Source organism: Suncus etruscus, chromosome 1, assembly GCF_024139225.1.
Source record: "Suncus etruscus isolate mSunEtr1 chromosome 1, mSunEtr1.pri.cur, whole genome shotgun sequence".
In the NCBI taxonomy this organism is placed as follows: Eukaryota; Metazoa; Chordata; class Mammalia; order Eulipotyphla; family Soricidae; genus Suncus; species Suncus etruscus.
The window spans coordinates 76,788,200-76,801,349 of record NC_064848.1 but is presented as its reverse complement, the minus strand read 5'-3'; the positions used below and the strand labels follow the sequence as shown (position 1 = coordinate 76,801,349).

Genomic DNA, 13,150 nt, shown 5'->3' with positions numbered 1-13,150 from the left:
ACAGGCTTTTAAAGGACTCCACGGTCTGGGGTCCCTCCGTTGCCCCAGATGATGACTAAAACTGGGGGCCTTCACCCTTTTGTTTGTTTTGTTTTGTCTTTGGCCACACCCGGCTATACTCGGGTTACTACTGGCTCTGGAATCAGAAATTACTCTTGGCGGAATTGGGGTAACCATATGGGATGCTGCATATCGAATCTAAGTTGACCATGTGCAAGCCCTCTACAAGGACTCTACTGTTTTTCTAACTCTACTGTTTCCTACATATCACTCTTAATAATTCATATTGCATTTACCTGGCACTCAGAGGGGCCTTCAAGCGAGATTGAAAATGCCAAAGCTAAAGCAGATTAATGCCTCAGCTTAAAAAAGATGTGTCATGAAATTTTCCTACACATGGATGGACGTGGAAACTACTAGGCTAGTCAGAGGGAGAGAGAATAGTCTCACTCACCTGTGGGATTTAAGAAAAAAATAAAATATAGTTTAGTAATAATACTAGCGACAACAGAGATGAGGGCTGGAAGGATCGGCCCATGCTATGAAACTTAGCACATAGAATGGTGAGTACAGTTAGAGAAATAACTACACTAACAACTAGCATGACAATGGTAGTGAGTGAGAGAAATAGAATGCCTATCTTGAATATAGGAAGAAGGTGGAGGAGGAGGTTGATGGGGATCATTGGAGGTGGGAATGTTGCACTTGTGAAGGGAGGTTCTTTCTTTCTTTCTTTCTTTCTTTCTTTCTTTCTTTCTTTCTTTCTTTCTTTCTTTCTTTCTTTCTTTCTTTCTTTCTTTCTTTCTTTCTTTCTTTCTTTCTTTCTTTCTTTCTTTCTTTCTTTCTTTCTTTCTTCCTTCCTTCCTTCCTTCCTTCCTTCCTTCCTTCCTTCCTTCCTTCCTTCCTTCCTTCCTTCCTTCCTTCCTTCCTTCCTTCCTTCCTTCCTTCCTTCCTTCCTTCTTTCTTTCTTTCTTTCTTTCATTTATTTTGGCCACACCGGTGATTACTCCTGTCTATGCACTCAGAAATCTCTCCTGGCTTGGGGAACCATATGGGACTCTGGGGGATTGAACCAAAGTCCGTCCTAGGCTAGCGCTTGCAAGACAGACGCCTTACCGCTTGCACCACCAGAGGCTCCAGCCCTGGGTGTTCTTTTTTTTATGACTGAAATCCAACTACAAACATGTTTGTAATTATGGTGATTAAATAAAGATTAAAAAACACTAGATGCTGAAAAATATTAAAAATAACCCTTTAGTATACAAAAAGTAATCAAATTTCCTATTATTTCATTTATAGGAAATTTTTAGATAAAAATCCTTTGATGTGCTCACTTCGGCAGCACTTATACTAAAATTGGAAAGATACAGAGAAGATTCGCAAGGCCCCTACGCAAGAATGATGCACAAAATCGTGAAGCATTCCATATTTAAAAAATCCTTTGATGTTGATCACATAAAATATTGTATCCAAAGAAAATGGCTCTTATGTGCATATTCTGTTCATATATATAGATATGTAAAATTTTTTTTAAAAAAATCTGTCCTCTAGTATTCTGTCTCACAGATTTGTAGTTTCCAGGATTACCAACCACCATCAGCATCCCAAATTGTATCTTGTAATGTCTGTTTCTGTGTTTTTGTGTTTTTTTTCTGGGTGTGGTGGTGCTAGTAGTGGTAGTTGGATCACACCAATGGTATTAAATTCTGATCTAAGTGTGTGTGTTTGGAGGTGTCCTCTCTCGAGGCTATCAAGGATGTATTGAACTTGGTGTTCAGCTCATTGAACTGCTTCTCTGGCCCCACATTATAGCTTGTGTTGAGAAATTCATGCCATTTTAAATCCTTGTATGTGACTTACTTCTGTTCCTCGAAATGCTCATGCTTTTCTTCTGTCAAATTTTCTAAAATTTTAGTTAAATTGTTTGAAGTAGATCTCTTTCACTGTTTCTGTCTCAGTAGACCATCTCAATATGGAGGACTTTTAAGTTTATGGAACATTTATTTAATTTATTTTGACTCATTTATCACTGGCACTTCTGTTACTAGAACTTATGCCCATCTTGATCTTCTGATTGTCTTTTTTCCTACTTTGGTGGTAATAGAATATGCCCCAATTTCCTATCTGATCTATTACAAATTTTTAGTTTGTGTTTTTTATTGGGAAGGTAACTTGAGATACTCAGGGATTACTTCTAAGGTTAGGCTCCTGTTCATGGACAAATTGACAAGTTTTTATCCAATTCTGACTCAGCCTGCCAGAAGCAGCTCTGTACGTGTTAATTCAGTGCTTGTACTTGGGCAAAGCATCCCTGAACTGCTTTCATTCGGCTGTGTTCATATGCCACTAGATGGTGCTACAGACTAGGTTTCATTCCTTAGGTTTTCAGCAGGTCCTTTGCCAATGTTTATTTTTGAGTTCCTATAACATTTGAGGTATTTATAATACGGTTAGCTTAATAGAGAGGGGGTTGATAGGGAATTATTATAGAGAAAACTCCTTTAAATGTGAATTATTATACCTCTTATTAGTTGCTTTACTAATGTAAATGGTAATAAAATCATCTTTAATCTACTATTTCTTAAACTAATATCTCTGATACCAATATTTGTACTGTTAAGAGCAATGGCCTATTCTGGTTTAATCTCCACATTCTATATGCTTCCCTGAACACAGCCAGAAATAATTCCTGAGTGAAGAGCCAGGAGTAGTAAGCCCTGAACATTGTCAGGTTTAGCCCCTAAACAAAAACAAACACATTTGAGTATTGTAGTAAAAGCAGTGAATAAGGAAAAATATGATGCTTCTTGACATTTTCAGCATATCTTGATATTTCTACATCAGCCTATTTGAGTCTTAGAATAAATAAGTTAGGGGAATGAGTATGGTAATATTAAATATGGTACCGGTTTACACAGCACTCATTAATTTACTAAACTGTTGTACTAAATTAAGCCACAGTTAAATTTTTCTGGTATAATCCTTTTAAATATTTTGTAAACATTGTTTCTATATGTTTTGTGTTAAAATTTTTAGTGGCGGCCACTGAACTTCGCTGGATCTCAGATGCCAGCACCCTTCTGCCTCTCTACTCTGCTGTCCTGCATTTTCGGCCTGATTTCACCCTTGGTGCGGCTCATCAGCCAGCCTGCCTTCCTGTGAACTTTCCGGGGAGTCTGCCTTCCCATGAGCCTTCCGTGGAGGTGAGTCGACACGCCCAGAAAGGGAGGAGCCACTGAACTTCGCTGGATCTCAGATGCCAGCACCCTTCTGCCTCTCTACTCTGCTGTCCTGCATTTTTGGCCTGATTTCATCCTGGGTGCGGCCCATCTGCCAGCCTGCCTTCCTGTGAGCCTTCTGTGGAGGTGAGTCGACACGCCCAGAAAGGGAGAAGCCAGAGGAGCACGGTTGCTCCGCTCCCCTTCGCGACGGTGCACAGCATTTAGCCAATGAATACAATCACAACACGTAGAAAAACACGCAGTACTATTGTGACAATGGGGAAACAACATGGGCCAGTGCCAGACATAGAGAATGAAGATGGCAACTCTGATGACTTGAACATGATCAACCACCTAGTCAGTCTCTCAGATAAGGAGTTTAGAGTTGCAATATGGAACATGTTCAAAGAACTCAAACAAAGTATAGAAGAGAAAACTAAAAAGAATCAGGAGAATATGAAGATAGAAATGAGAAAACTCCAAACGGAAATTTCAGATCAAATAACAGGTCTGAGAAACTCAGTAGATGAATTGAAGAAAAACATGTTTGAGATTTCCCACAGGTTAACAGCAGCTGAGGATAGAATCAGTACACTGGAAGATGAGATACATAACAATTACATACAGCAGAAGAAATTGGAAAAAAGCCTCAAAGCAAATGATCAAACAATGGAAAAATTACTCAAAGAATGGGAACAGATGAAAATAGAAGTCTATGATAAGCTCAACAGAAACAACTTAAGAATCATTGGAGTCCCAGAGACTCAGGAAGAAAATCTCCGGGAAGAATCAACAGTCAAGAACATCATTAAAGAGAAACTACCAGAGATAATGAATACATGTGATCAAATCCTGCATGCCCGAAGAGTGCCAACTAAAAGAGACCCCAGAAAAAACACCCCAAGACACATCCTAGTCACAATGACGAATCCCATAGATAGAGACAGAATTCTGAAAGCAGCAAGATCAAAAAGAGAAATTACATTTAAGGGAACATCCTTGAGATTTACTGCAGACCTGTCACCAGAAACACTCAAGGCCAGAAGGCAGTGGTGGGACATAGTGACAAAACTCAATGAAATAAATGCTCGCCTAGAATACTGCACCCAGCAAAACTCACTTTTAGGTTTGAAGGAACAATACATAGTTTCACAGACAAACAACAGCTCAAAAACTTCACAGACTCAAAACCATTCTTAAAAGAAAAAACTGAACGGCATACTTTAAGACAAGGCTTACCAACAGACACACCAAACTTTAATATAAAGATGGCACTAACTCCCAGGACAATTCTTTCTCTCAATGTCAATGGACTAAATGCACCAGTTAAGAGACACAGAGTGGCTAAATGGATCAAAAAACTCAATCCAACCTTCTGCTGCCTACAAGAAACGCACCTGAATAGTCAGAACAAACATAGACTCAAAATAAAAGGCTGGAGGAAAATCATCCAAGCAAACAACACCCAAAAAAAAAAGCAGGAGTGGCCATATTAATATCAGATGATGCAAACTTTATACTTAGGAAAGTAGTAAGGGACAAAGATGGACATTTTGTATTAATCAAGGGATATGTACAGCAGGAAGAAATCACCCTCCTAAACATATATGCACCGAATGAGGGGCCAGCAAAATATTTAATACAACTGTTGACAAATCTGAAAAATAATATCAATAACAACACAATAATTGTGGGAGACCTCAACACGGCATTGTCAACACTAGACAGGTCAACCAGACTGAAACCCAACAAGAATATACTAGACCTGAGGAGAGAAATGGAAGTAAGAGGCCTAGTAGATATATACAGGACACTCCACCCCCAGAAGCCTGGATACACATTTTTCTCTAATGTACATGGGACATTCTCTAGGATAGACTACATGTTAGCACACAAAACATACCTCCAAAATATCAAGAGGATAGAAATTTTGCAGGCTGCCTTTGCTGACCACAAAGCCCTGAAATTATATATAAACTACAAAGGGACACAGAAGAAAAATTTTAACACCTGGAAGTTAAATAGCCTCATACTGAATAATCAGTGGGTCCGAGATGAAATCAAAGAGGAAATCAAAACCTTCCTGAAAACAAATGACAATGGAGACACAAATTATCAGAACCTATGGGACACAGCAAAAGCAGTACTGAGAGGAAAATTTATAGCTTTGCAAGCACACATCAGGAAAGAAGAAGGGGCATACCTGAATAGCTTAATGACGCAGCTCATAGAATTAGAAAGTGCTCAACAAAAGGATCCAAAAATAGGGAGGCAGAAGGAAATAACAAAGCTGAGAGCAGAAATCAATGAAGTGGAAACCAGAAAAACCATCCAAAAGATCAACGAAAGCAGAAGTTGGTTCTTTGAAAAAATAAACAAGATTGATAGACCACTGGCAAAACTAACAAAGAAAGAAAGAGAGAGAAACTTGATAACTCGTATTAGGAATGAAAAAGGAGAGATCACTACTGATATGGTAGAGATTCAAAGGGTAATCAGAAACTACTTTGAGAAACTCTATGCCACTAAAAATGAAAACCTGGAAGAAATGGATAAATTTTTGGAATCTTATAATCTTCCACGATTGAATGAAGAGGATGTAGCATATCTAAACACACCCATTACTATTGAGGAAATTAAGAAAGTAATCAAATGTCTGCCCAAAAACAAAAGCCCAGGCCCAGATGGATTTACTAATGAATTCTTTCAAACCTTTCAAGAGGAACTACTACCAATCCTGGCAAGACTCTTTCATGAAATTGAAAAAACAGGAAAACTTCCAAATAGCTTTTATGAGCCAACATTACCTTGATACCTAAACCAGACAGAGATGCTACGAAAAAAGAAAATTACAGACCAATATCGCTGATGAATGCAGATGCAAAAGATCTTCAACAAAATCCTGGCAAATAGGATTCAATGCCTCATTAAGAAGATCATCCACTACGATCAAGTAGGTTTCATTCCAGGAATGCAAGGCTGGTTTAACATCCGTAAATCTATCAACATAATACACAACATCAACAGCAAGAAAAATAAAAATCACATGATCATATCAATCGACGCAGAGAAAGCATTTGACAAGGTCCAACACCCATTCTTGATCAAAACTCTCAGCAAGATGGGAATGGAGGGAACCTTTCTCAATATAGTTAAGGGCCATCTATCACAAGCCAGAGGCAAATATTGTCCTCAATGGAGAAAAACTGAAAGGCCTTTCCTCTAAATTCTGGCACAAGACAAGGCTGTCCTCTCTCACCACTCCTATTCAACATAGCACTGGAAGTACTCGCTATAGCGATTAGGCAAGAAAAGGATATCAAGGGAATCCAGATAGGAAAGGAAGAAGTCAAGCTCTCACTGTTTGCAGATGACATGATACTCTACTTAGAAAACCCCAAAGACCTCTATCAAAAAGCTTCTAGAAACAAAGACTCATATAGCAAGGTGGCAGGCTACAAAATTAACACACAAAAATCAATGGCCTTCCTATACACCAATACTAATAAGGAAGAAATGGACATTAAGAAAACAACTCCATTCACTATAGTGTCACACAAACTCAAATATCTTGGAATCAACTTGACTAAAAATGTGAAGGACCTATACAAGGAAAACTATAAAACTCTGCTCCAAGCCGGGAAGGTGGCGCTAGAGGTAAGGTGTCTGCCTTACAAGCGCTAGCCAAGGAACAGACCGCGGTTCGATCCCCCGGCATCCCATATGGTCCCCCCAAGCCAGGGGCGATTTCTGAGCACATAGCCAGGAGTAACCCCTGAGCGTCAAACGGGTGTGGCCCAAAAACCAAAAAAAAAAAAAAAAAAAAAAAGAATATTTATGGGGCCGGGCGGTGGCACTGGGAGGGTAAGGTGCCCTGCCTTGCCTGCGCTAGCCTAGGACGGACCGTGGTTCGATCCCCCGGCGTCCCATATGGTCCCCCAAGAAGCCAGGAGCAACTTCTGAGCGCATAGCCAGGAGTAACCACTGAGCGTCACAGGGTGTGGCCCAAAAACCAAAAAAAAAAAAAAAAAAAAACTCTGCTCCAAGAAATAAGAGAGGACACGCGGAAATGGAAGCATATACCCTGCTCATGGATTGGCAGGATTAACATCATTAAAATGGCAGTACTCCCCAAAGCACTGTACAGATTTAATGCGATCCCCCTAAAGATACCCATGACATTCTTCAAAGAAGTGGACCAGGCACTTTTGAAATTTATTTGGAACAATAAACACCCTCGAATAGCTTAAGCAATCATTGGGAAAAAGAATATGGGAGGAATTACTTTCCCCAACTTTAAACTTTACTACAAAGCAATAGTTATCAAAACAGCATGGTATTGGAATAAAGACAGGGCCCTCAGATCAGTGGAATAAGCTTGAATACTCAGAGAATGTTCCCCAGACATACAATCATCTAATTTTTGATAAAGGAGCAAAAAATCCTAAATGGAACAAAGAAAGCCTCTTCAACAAGTGGTGTTGGCAAAACTGGGTAGCCACTTGCAAAAAATTGAACTTAGACCCCCAGCTAACATCATGTACGAAGGTAAAAATCCAAATGGGATTAAAGACCTCGATATCAGCCCCCAAAACCATAAGATATATAGAACAATACGTAGGTAAAACACTCCAGGACATTGAGGCTAAAGGCAACTTCAAGGAAGAAACTGCACTCTCCAAGCAAGTGAAAGCAGAGATTAACAGATGGGAATATATTAAGGATGAGAACTTCTGCACCTCAAAGGAATAGTGCCCAAGATACAAGAGCCACCCACTGAGTGGGAGAAACTATTCACTCCAATACCCATCAGATAAGGGGCTAATCTCCAAAATATACAAGGCACTGACAGAACTTTAACAAGAAAAAAACATCTAATCCCATCAAAAAATGGGGAGAAGAAATGAACAGACACTTTGACAAAGAAGCAAAATACAGATGGCCAAAAGACACATGAAAAAGTGCGTCCACATCACTAATGCATCAGGGAGATGCAATCAAAACAACGATGAGATACCACCTTCACAACCACAGAGAATGGCACACATCACAAAGAATGAGAATAAACAGTGTTGGCGGGGATGTGGGGAGAGAAAGGAACTCTTATCCACTGCTGGTGGGAATGCCGTCTAGTTCAAACCTTTATGGAAAGCGATATGGAGATTCCTCCAAAAACTGGAAATCGAGCTCCCATACGATCCAGCTATACCACTCCTAGGAATATACCCTAGGAACACAAAAATACAATACAAAAAACCCCTTCCTTACACCTATATTCATTGCAGCACTATTACAATAGCAAGACTCTGTAAACAACCAAGATGCCCTTCAACAGGACGAATGGCTAAAGAAACTGTGGTACATATACACAATGGAATATTATGCAGCTGTCAGGAGAGATGAAGTCATGAAATTTTCCTATACATGGATGTACACGGAATCTATTATGCTGAGTGAAATAAGTCAGAGAGAGAGAGAAAAACGCAGAATGGTCTCACACATTTATGGGTTTTAAGAAAAATGAAAGACATTCTTGCAATAATAACTTTCAGACACAAAAGAGAAAAGATCTGGAAGTTCCAGCTCACCTCAGGAAGCTCATCACAAAGAGTGATGAGTTTAGTTGGATAAATAACTACATTTTGAACTGTCCTAATAATGAGAATGTATGAGGGAAATTGAGAACCTGTTTAGAGTACAGGCGGGGGTCGGGTGGGGAGGAGGGAGACTTGGGACATTGGTGATGGGAATGTTGCACTGGTGATGGGATCAAAAAAAGAAAAACAAAAAAAAAGAAAAAAAAAAGATACATAAACATATCAAAAATAAAACTGAAATAGTCCCTAAAAAAATTTTTTTTTAGTGGCACGGTATCTTCAAATCCCTCTTTAATAATTTTTGTTATTATCATTCTCATCATTATCATTATGATAATTTGAGCTTTAGGGCCTCCCGAGCAGGGTCAATGAGCTCACAGGCTGGATTTATTCAGTACAATATCACTCCCCTCTTCTGTCCCCAAGATGTGAGCCATTGTTTAAAGCTGACAGACACATCCAGGATAGTAAGAACATCAACATTCAGTAGGCACATGAAGAGCAGAGCCAATGAACAGGCACCCTTTAAATTTTTTTTAATTTTTTTATTTTTAATTATGAGAACAAGGATGCAAAGAAAGAGGACAAGGCAAAGTTACAGTAGAAGGACAATCACCCATAACATAATTCTCAGAAGTCCCCTTGTTGATATCTTAACTTTGAAATTTTAGCCAAAGAACATTAAGATAAATAAGACAGAATCCATGTACAATTACTTTGTCCCTCAAGTCCCCAGATTGTAACACATTATAATATTTCTTAACAGCACACAAGGCAATCTAAAGCCATAAAACTTATATAACTCCTTACGCATTACAGGCATAGTATTTTTTTTACATTTCCATATACATGCATATTAGCTTAAGTTAACCTCAAATTTTAAGTGGGTTCTTTTTAAGGATTAGAGTCAAAGGAGCATAGTAAAAATGGTGTTAGAGTGGCATTTGTTGTTTGCATAGGCCCACCAAAATATGAGGGACATGGAAAGAAATAACCTTGGCCTAAATACAAAGAGACCCGAGCCCTGAAGGTTCCTGGCATAAGACCAACTCTAGGCTCCAGGCAAGCTAGATCATCCAATCCAAGACATTGTCTGTAATGCCAACACACTTTTATTTTTCACACAGTCTCTGTTGTTGGTATCATGTTTCTGTATTAAAGATCCTGGAATCTGCATATCCTACATTGAAATCAGGATGTGGAGCGTCCTCTCGTCTCACCTTACAATCAAAGGGCAATGCAGGGAGCCCTGTCCTGTAAGCAGGTCATTGTTGTTGTTGTTAAGTCTTCTCAGTGTTAAGCGAAGTCTCTTTTGAGCAGGTCGATGTCTGAGCAGTGTAGGGTCTTCCGTGGTAGAGGATTGCTTCCAGGTGATGTTATAGACCAGCCTGGATGTTTTGTGGATGGCTTCCCTGGTTCAGGGGTGAATGGAAAATGCCCTTTCTTCTAAGGTCTGTGCTAGGTCGTTATGTCAATGTTCAGTGTGTAAGGTCCCTTTGCACTACAGGATTTTTGTGTTCCAATCTCTATTAGATAGGATCTTATTTGTATGTATAGTATTTTCCCATTTTAATGTGCCTATGCAAAAAAGGAGCAATGCCACGTGGTGTTATTGGCGCATATGGGGGCCATAAGAACAATTCCAACGATTCCCATGATATGGTTCAATGATAAGCATTAAAATGGGGGACTCTTCACCAAAATTCCTTGTTAAACAGCTCAAAATGAGACGATAAAAAGTGGTTAGAATCGTCACTGTATAAGACAACATTTAGTAAGAATTATAGCTGTCAGAGAAAAAACACAAAATATTCTAAAGAAATTCGTGTCCATTTTATGTATCTTGAAACAGTTTGGGGTTGTTACACACAATGCACGGCTTTGGTCTGTGATTAGGATTGTACAATACTGAAGTTAAAAAGAGTAATGTAGGTTAGTGACGTTTCGGGGGGGGGGTTAGAGAGTTAAGGAGTAAAAAAGAGCTTTGTAAGGGTGTGGGAAAGGGCAGAATACAAAATGAACATTCTGGATACGCAAAACATAACATAAGAATAAGGAATATTCTTAATACATGAAGTACGCGCGGGGGCGCGAGCCCCAAGCGGTTCTGTAGTTTTTGGATGCATAGGGAGGAATTTCTCCCCCCCTCCCCCCAGGGCCCGATTAACCAGGCGTGGCCCTGAAGACCTGCCTGCTGTGGGGGGGATCTTGGTCCCCTAGACTAGCACCCTTTAAATTTAATGATTAATGTAGGCTTTGAAAGTCTATTTTCCTTGCCTAATGTTTTTGGGGGTGCAGAGGAAGTACAGCCAGTGATGCTCAGAGACTCAGAGGTTACTTATGGCTCTGCATTTAGGCACCATTACTTCTGGCAGTGTTCTGGGGACCATGTGGGATGCCTAAGATTGAGCCTTACCCATTGTATTATTTTTATTATTTCTTCGTCAGTCTTGCCTATATTTTGTTTTCAACTGGAGTTTTAGACAAAACTCCAGTTTTAGTTGAAAATATTCTTTTGGTTGTTTAGATTTTCAGTATTAAATATGGTGAATCCTAAGAATCACCCAAAGTTGAAGTGTGTGTGTGTGTGTGTGTGTGTGTGTGTGTGTGTGTGTGTAGGGGTCCACTGGACAATTTTTATGAAGTGGGGAGGAGAGAACTGGTAACCCTGAAAATAAATTTACTATTTTCTCTAGCCATTCCTCTGCCACCTGAGAGGGACTGGGCAACTAGTCAGCTGTGAGCCCCTACACAGAATGAATTTTATGTTGAGCTCCACTAGGTAGCTGTCAAGCTGCTCCTGATGTATACTTGTTCTGCCAGGTTTAGAAGTATTTTTCTTAAAATACTTAAAAATGAACTTAAAAATAAGTTTATTTAAATAACACGAGTAGGAAAGGAAGCATTTTTTTTTTTTGCTTTTACTTAAAAGACTATATTGGGGCTGAGCGATAGTACAGTTGGTAGGGCATCTTGCCTTGTACTAAGCTGACCTGACTGAGTTCTCTCTCTGACATCCCATCGGGTCCCCCAAACCTGCCAGGAGTAATTTCTGAGTGCAGAGCCAAGAATAACCAACCCCAGAGTACCTATGGATATGCCCCCCTAAACAAAGAAACAAACAAACAAGCAAAACAACAAACAACCTTTAATAAAAGACTGTAAATCATTGTTAAACGTATTAGTGCCACTTAACAACTTTTCCTTTTTGGAAATATCAATGGTTACACCTTACAGTTTCCAAAATACTTGTGGGAGAATGGGAAAAGCCTGATTTTGTTTGTTTGTTTGTTTGTTTGCTTTTTAGCCATACCTGACAGTGCTCAGGACTTACACCTGCACTGTGCATAGGGATCACTTTTTGCAGGACTTGGGACAACATATGAATGCTGGGGATTGAACCTCAGTTTATCTATGTGCACATGACAGGCATTTTACTCACTGTACTATATCTCTGGCCTACTATATTGTTATTTAAATTTTCTCTTTGTTTAAATATAAAGTGGCAATAAAAACTTGGTTCATATCTTCCTAGGCATAAACTGCAAGTGAAATTAATTAATTTATCAATTCAATACTTTTTGTTTGTTTGTTTTTTGGGCTACACCTGGCAGTGCTCAGGGGTTACTCATGACTCTACACTCAGAAATTGCTCCTGGCAGGCTCGGGGGACCATAGGGGATGCAGGGATTCCAACCACCATCCTTCTGCATGCAAGGCAAACACTTTACTTCCATGCAATCTCTCTGGCCCTCGTACTTTTTGTATTTTTGATTCTACTAACAGTGAAAGGGATTTCCTCCTTATTGGGGGCATTGCCTACTTAGGCACCTGAGTTTGATCTCTGGCACCATATTTTCTTCATATCTGCCCTCCTATGTCCTCCCCAGTATCTTTGGGTGTAGCCCTGGAGACCCCAGTACCTCTGAGCCTGAGAGATACCACTTTGCTGGTCCAGAGCATTGAACAGTCTGGTCTGGTTGGCAAATTATTTCTGGGATTGGCCTTCAGACACCCTGAACACTGCTTTGGAGACCCTTCCCCAAATTCTAGATACAAATCCTCTTTTGGGATAGTATTTGTTACTTATTTGTACTGTTTGTATTTGTATATGCTATTTGTGCTGCTTCATTTTTGTTGCAATTTTTAGATATAGATGAATTTGAATTAATTTTTATTTTTTTACAGTAGAGGGTGTTTTGGTGATCAAAAAAAGTTATGGTTTTTTCTATCCCTGTGGATTAAGGCATTCTTTTATATATTCTTCTAGGTATTCTCAAAGGTTAGCTTTTGGCATTTGGGCATTTAAAATGTTTCAAATTTAGTTTGAAA

At 39.4% G+C, this 13,150-nt stretch overlaps 1 non-coding gene across 1 annotated transcript; it reads left to right on the top strand.

The window, feature by feature from the left end:
• Positions 1-1,326: 1,326 nt before the first annotated feature.
• On the top strand, positions 1,327-1,433 carry LOC126027644 (U6 spliceosomal RNA). The gene has a single exon (XR_007502299.1). It is a non-coding gene; the product is annotated as a U6 spliceosomal RNA (small nuclear RNA).
• Positions 1,434-13,150: the final 11,717 nt, after the last annotated feature.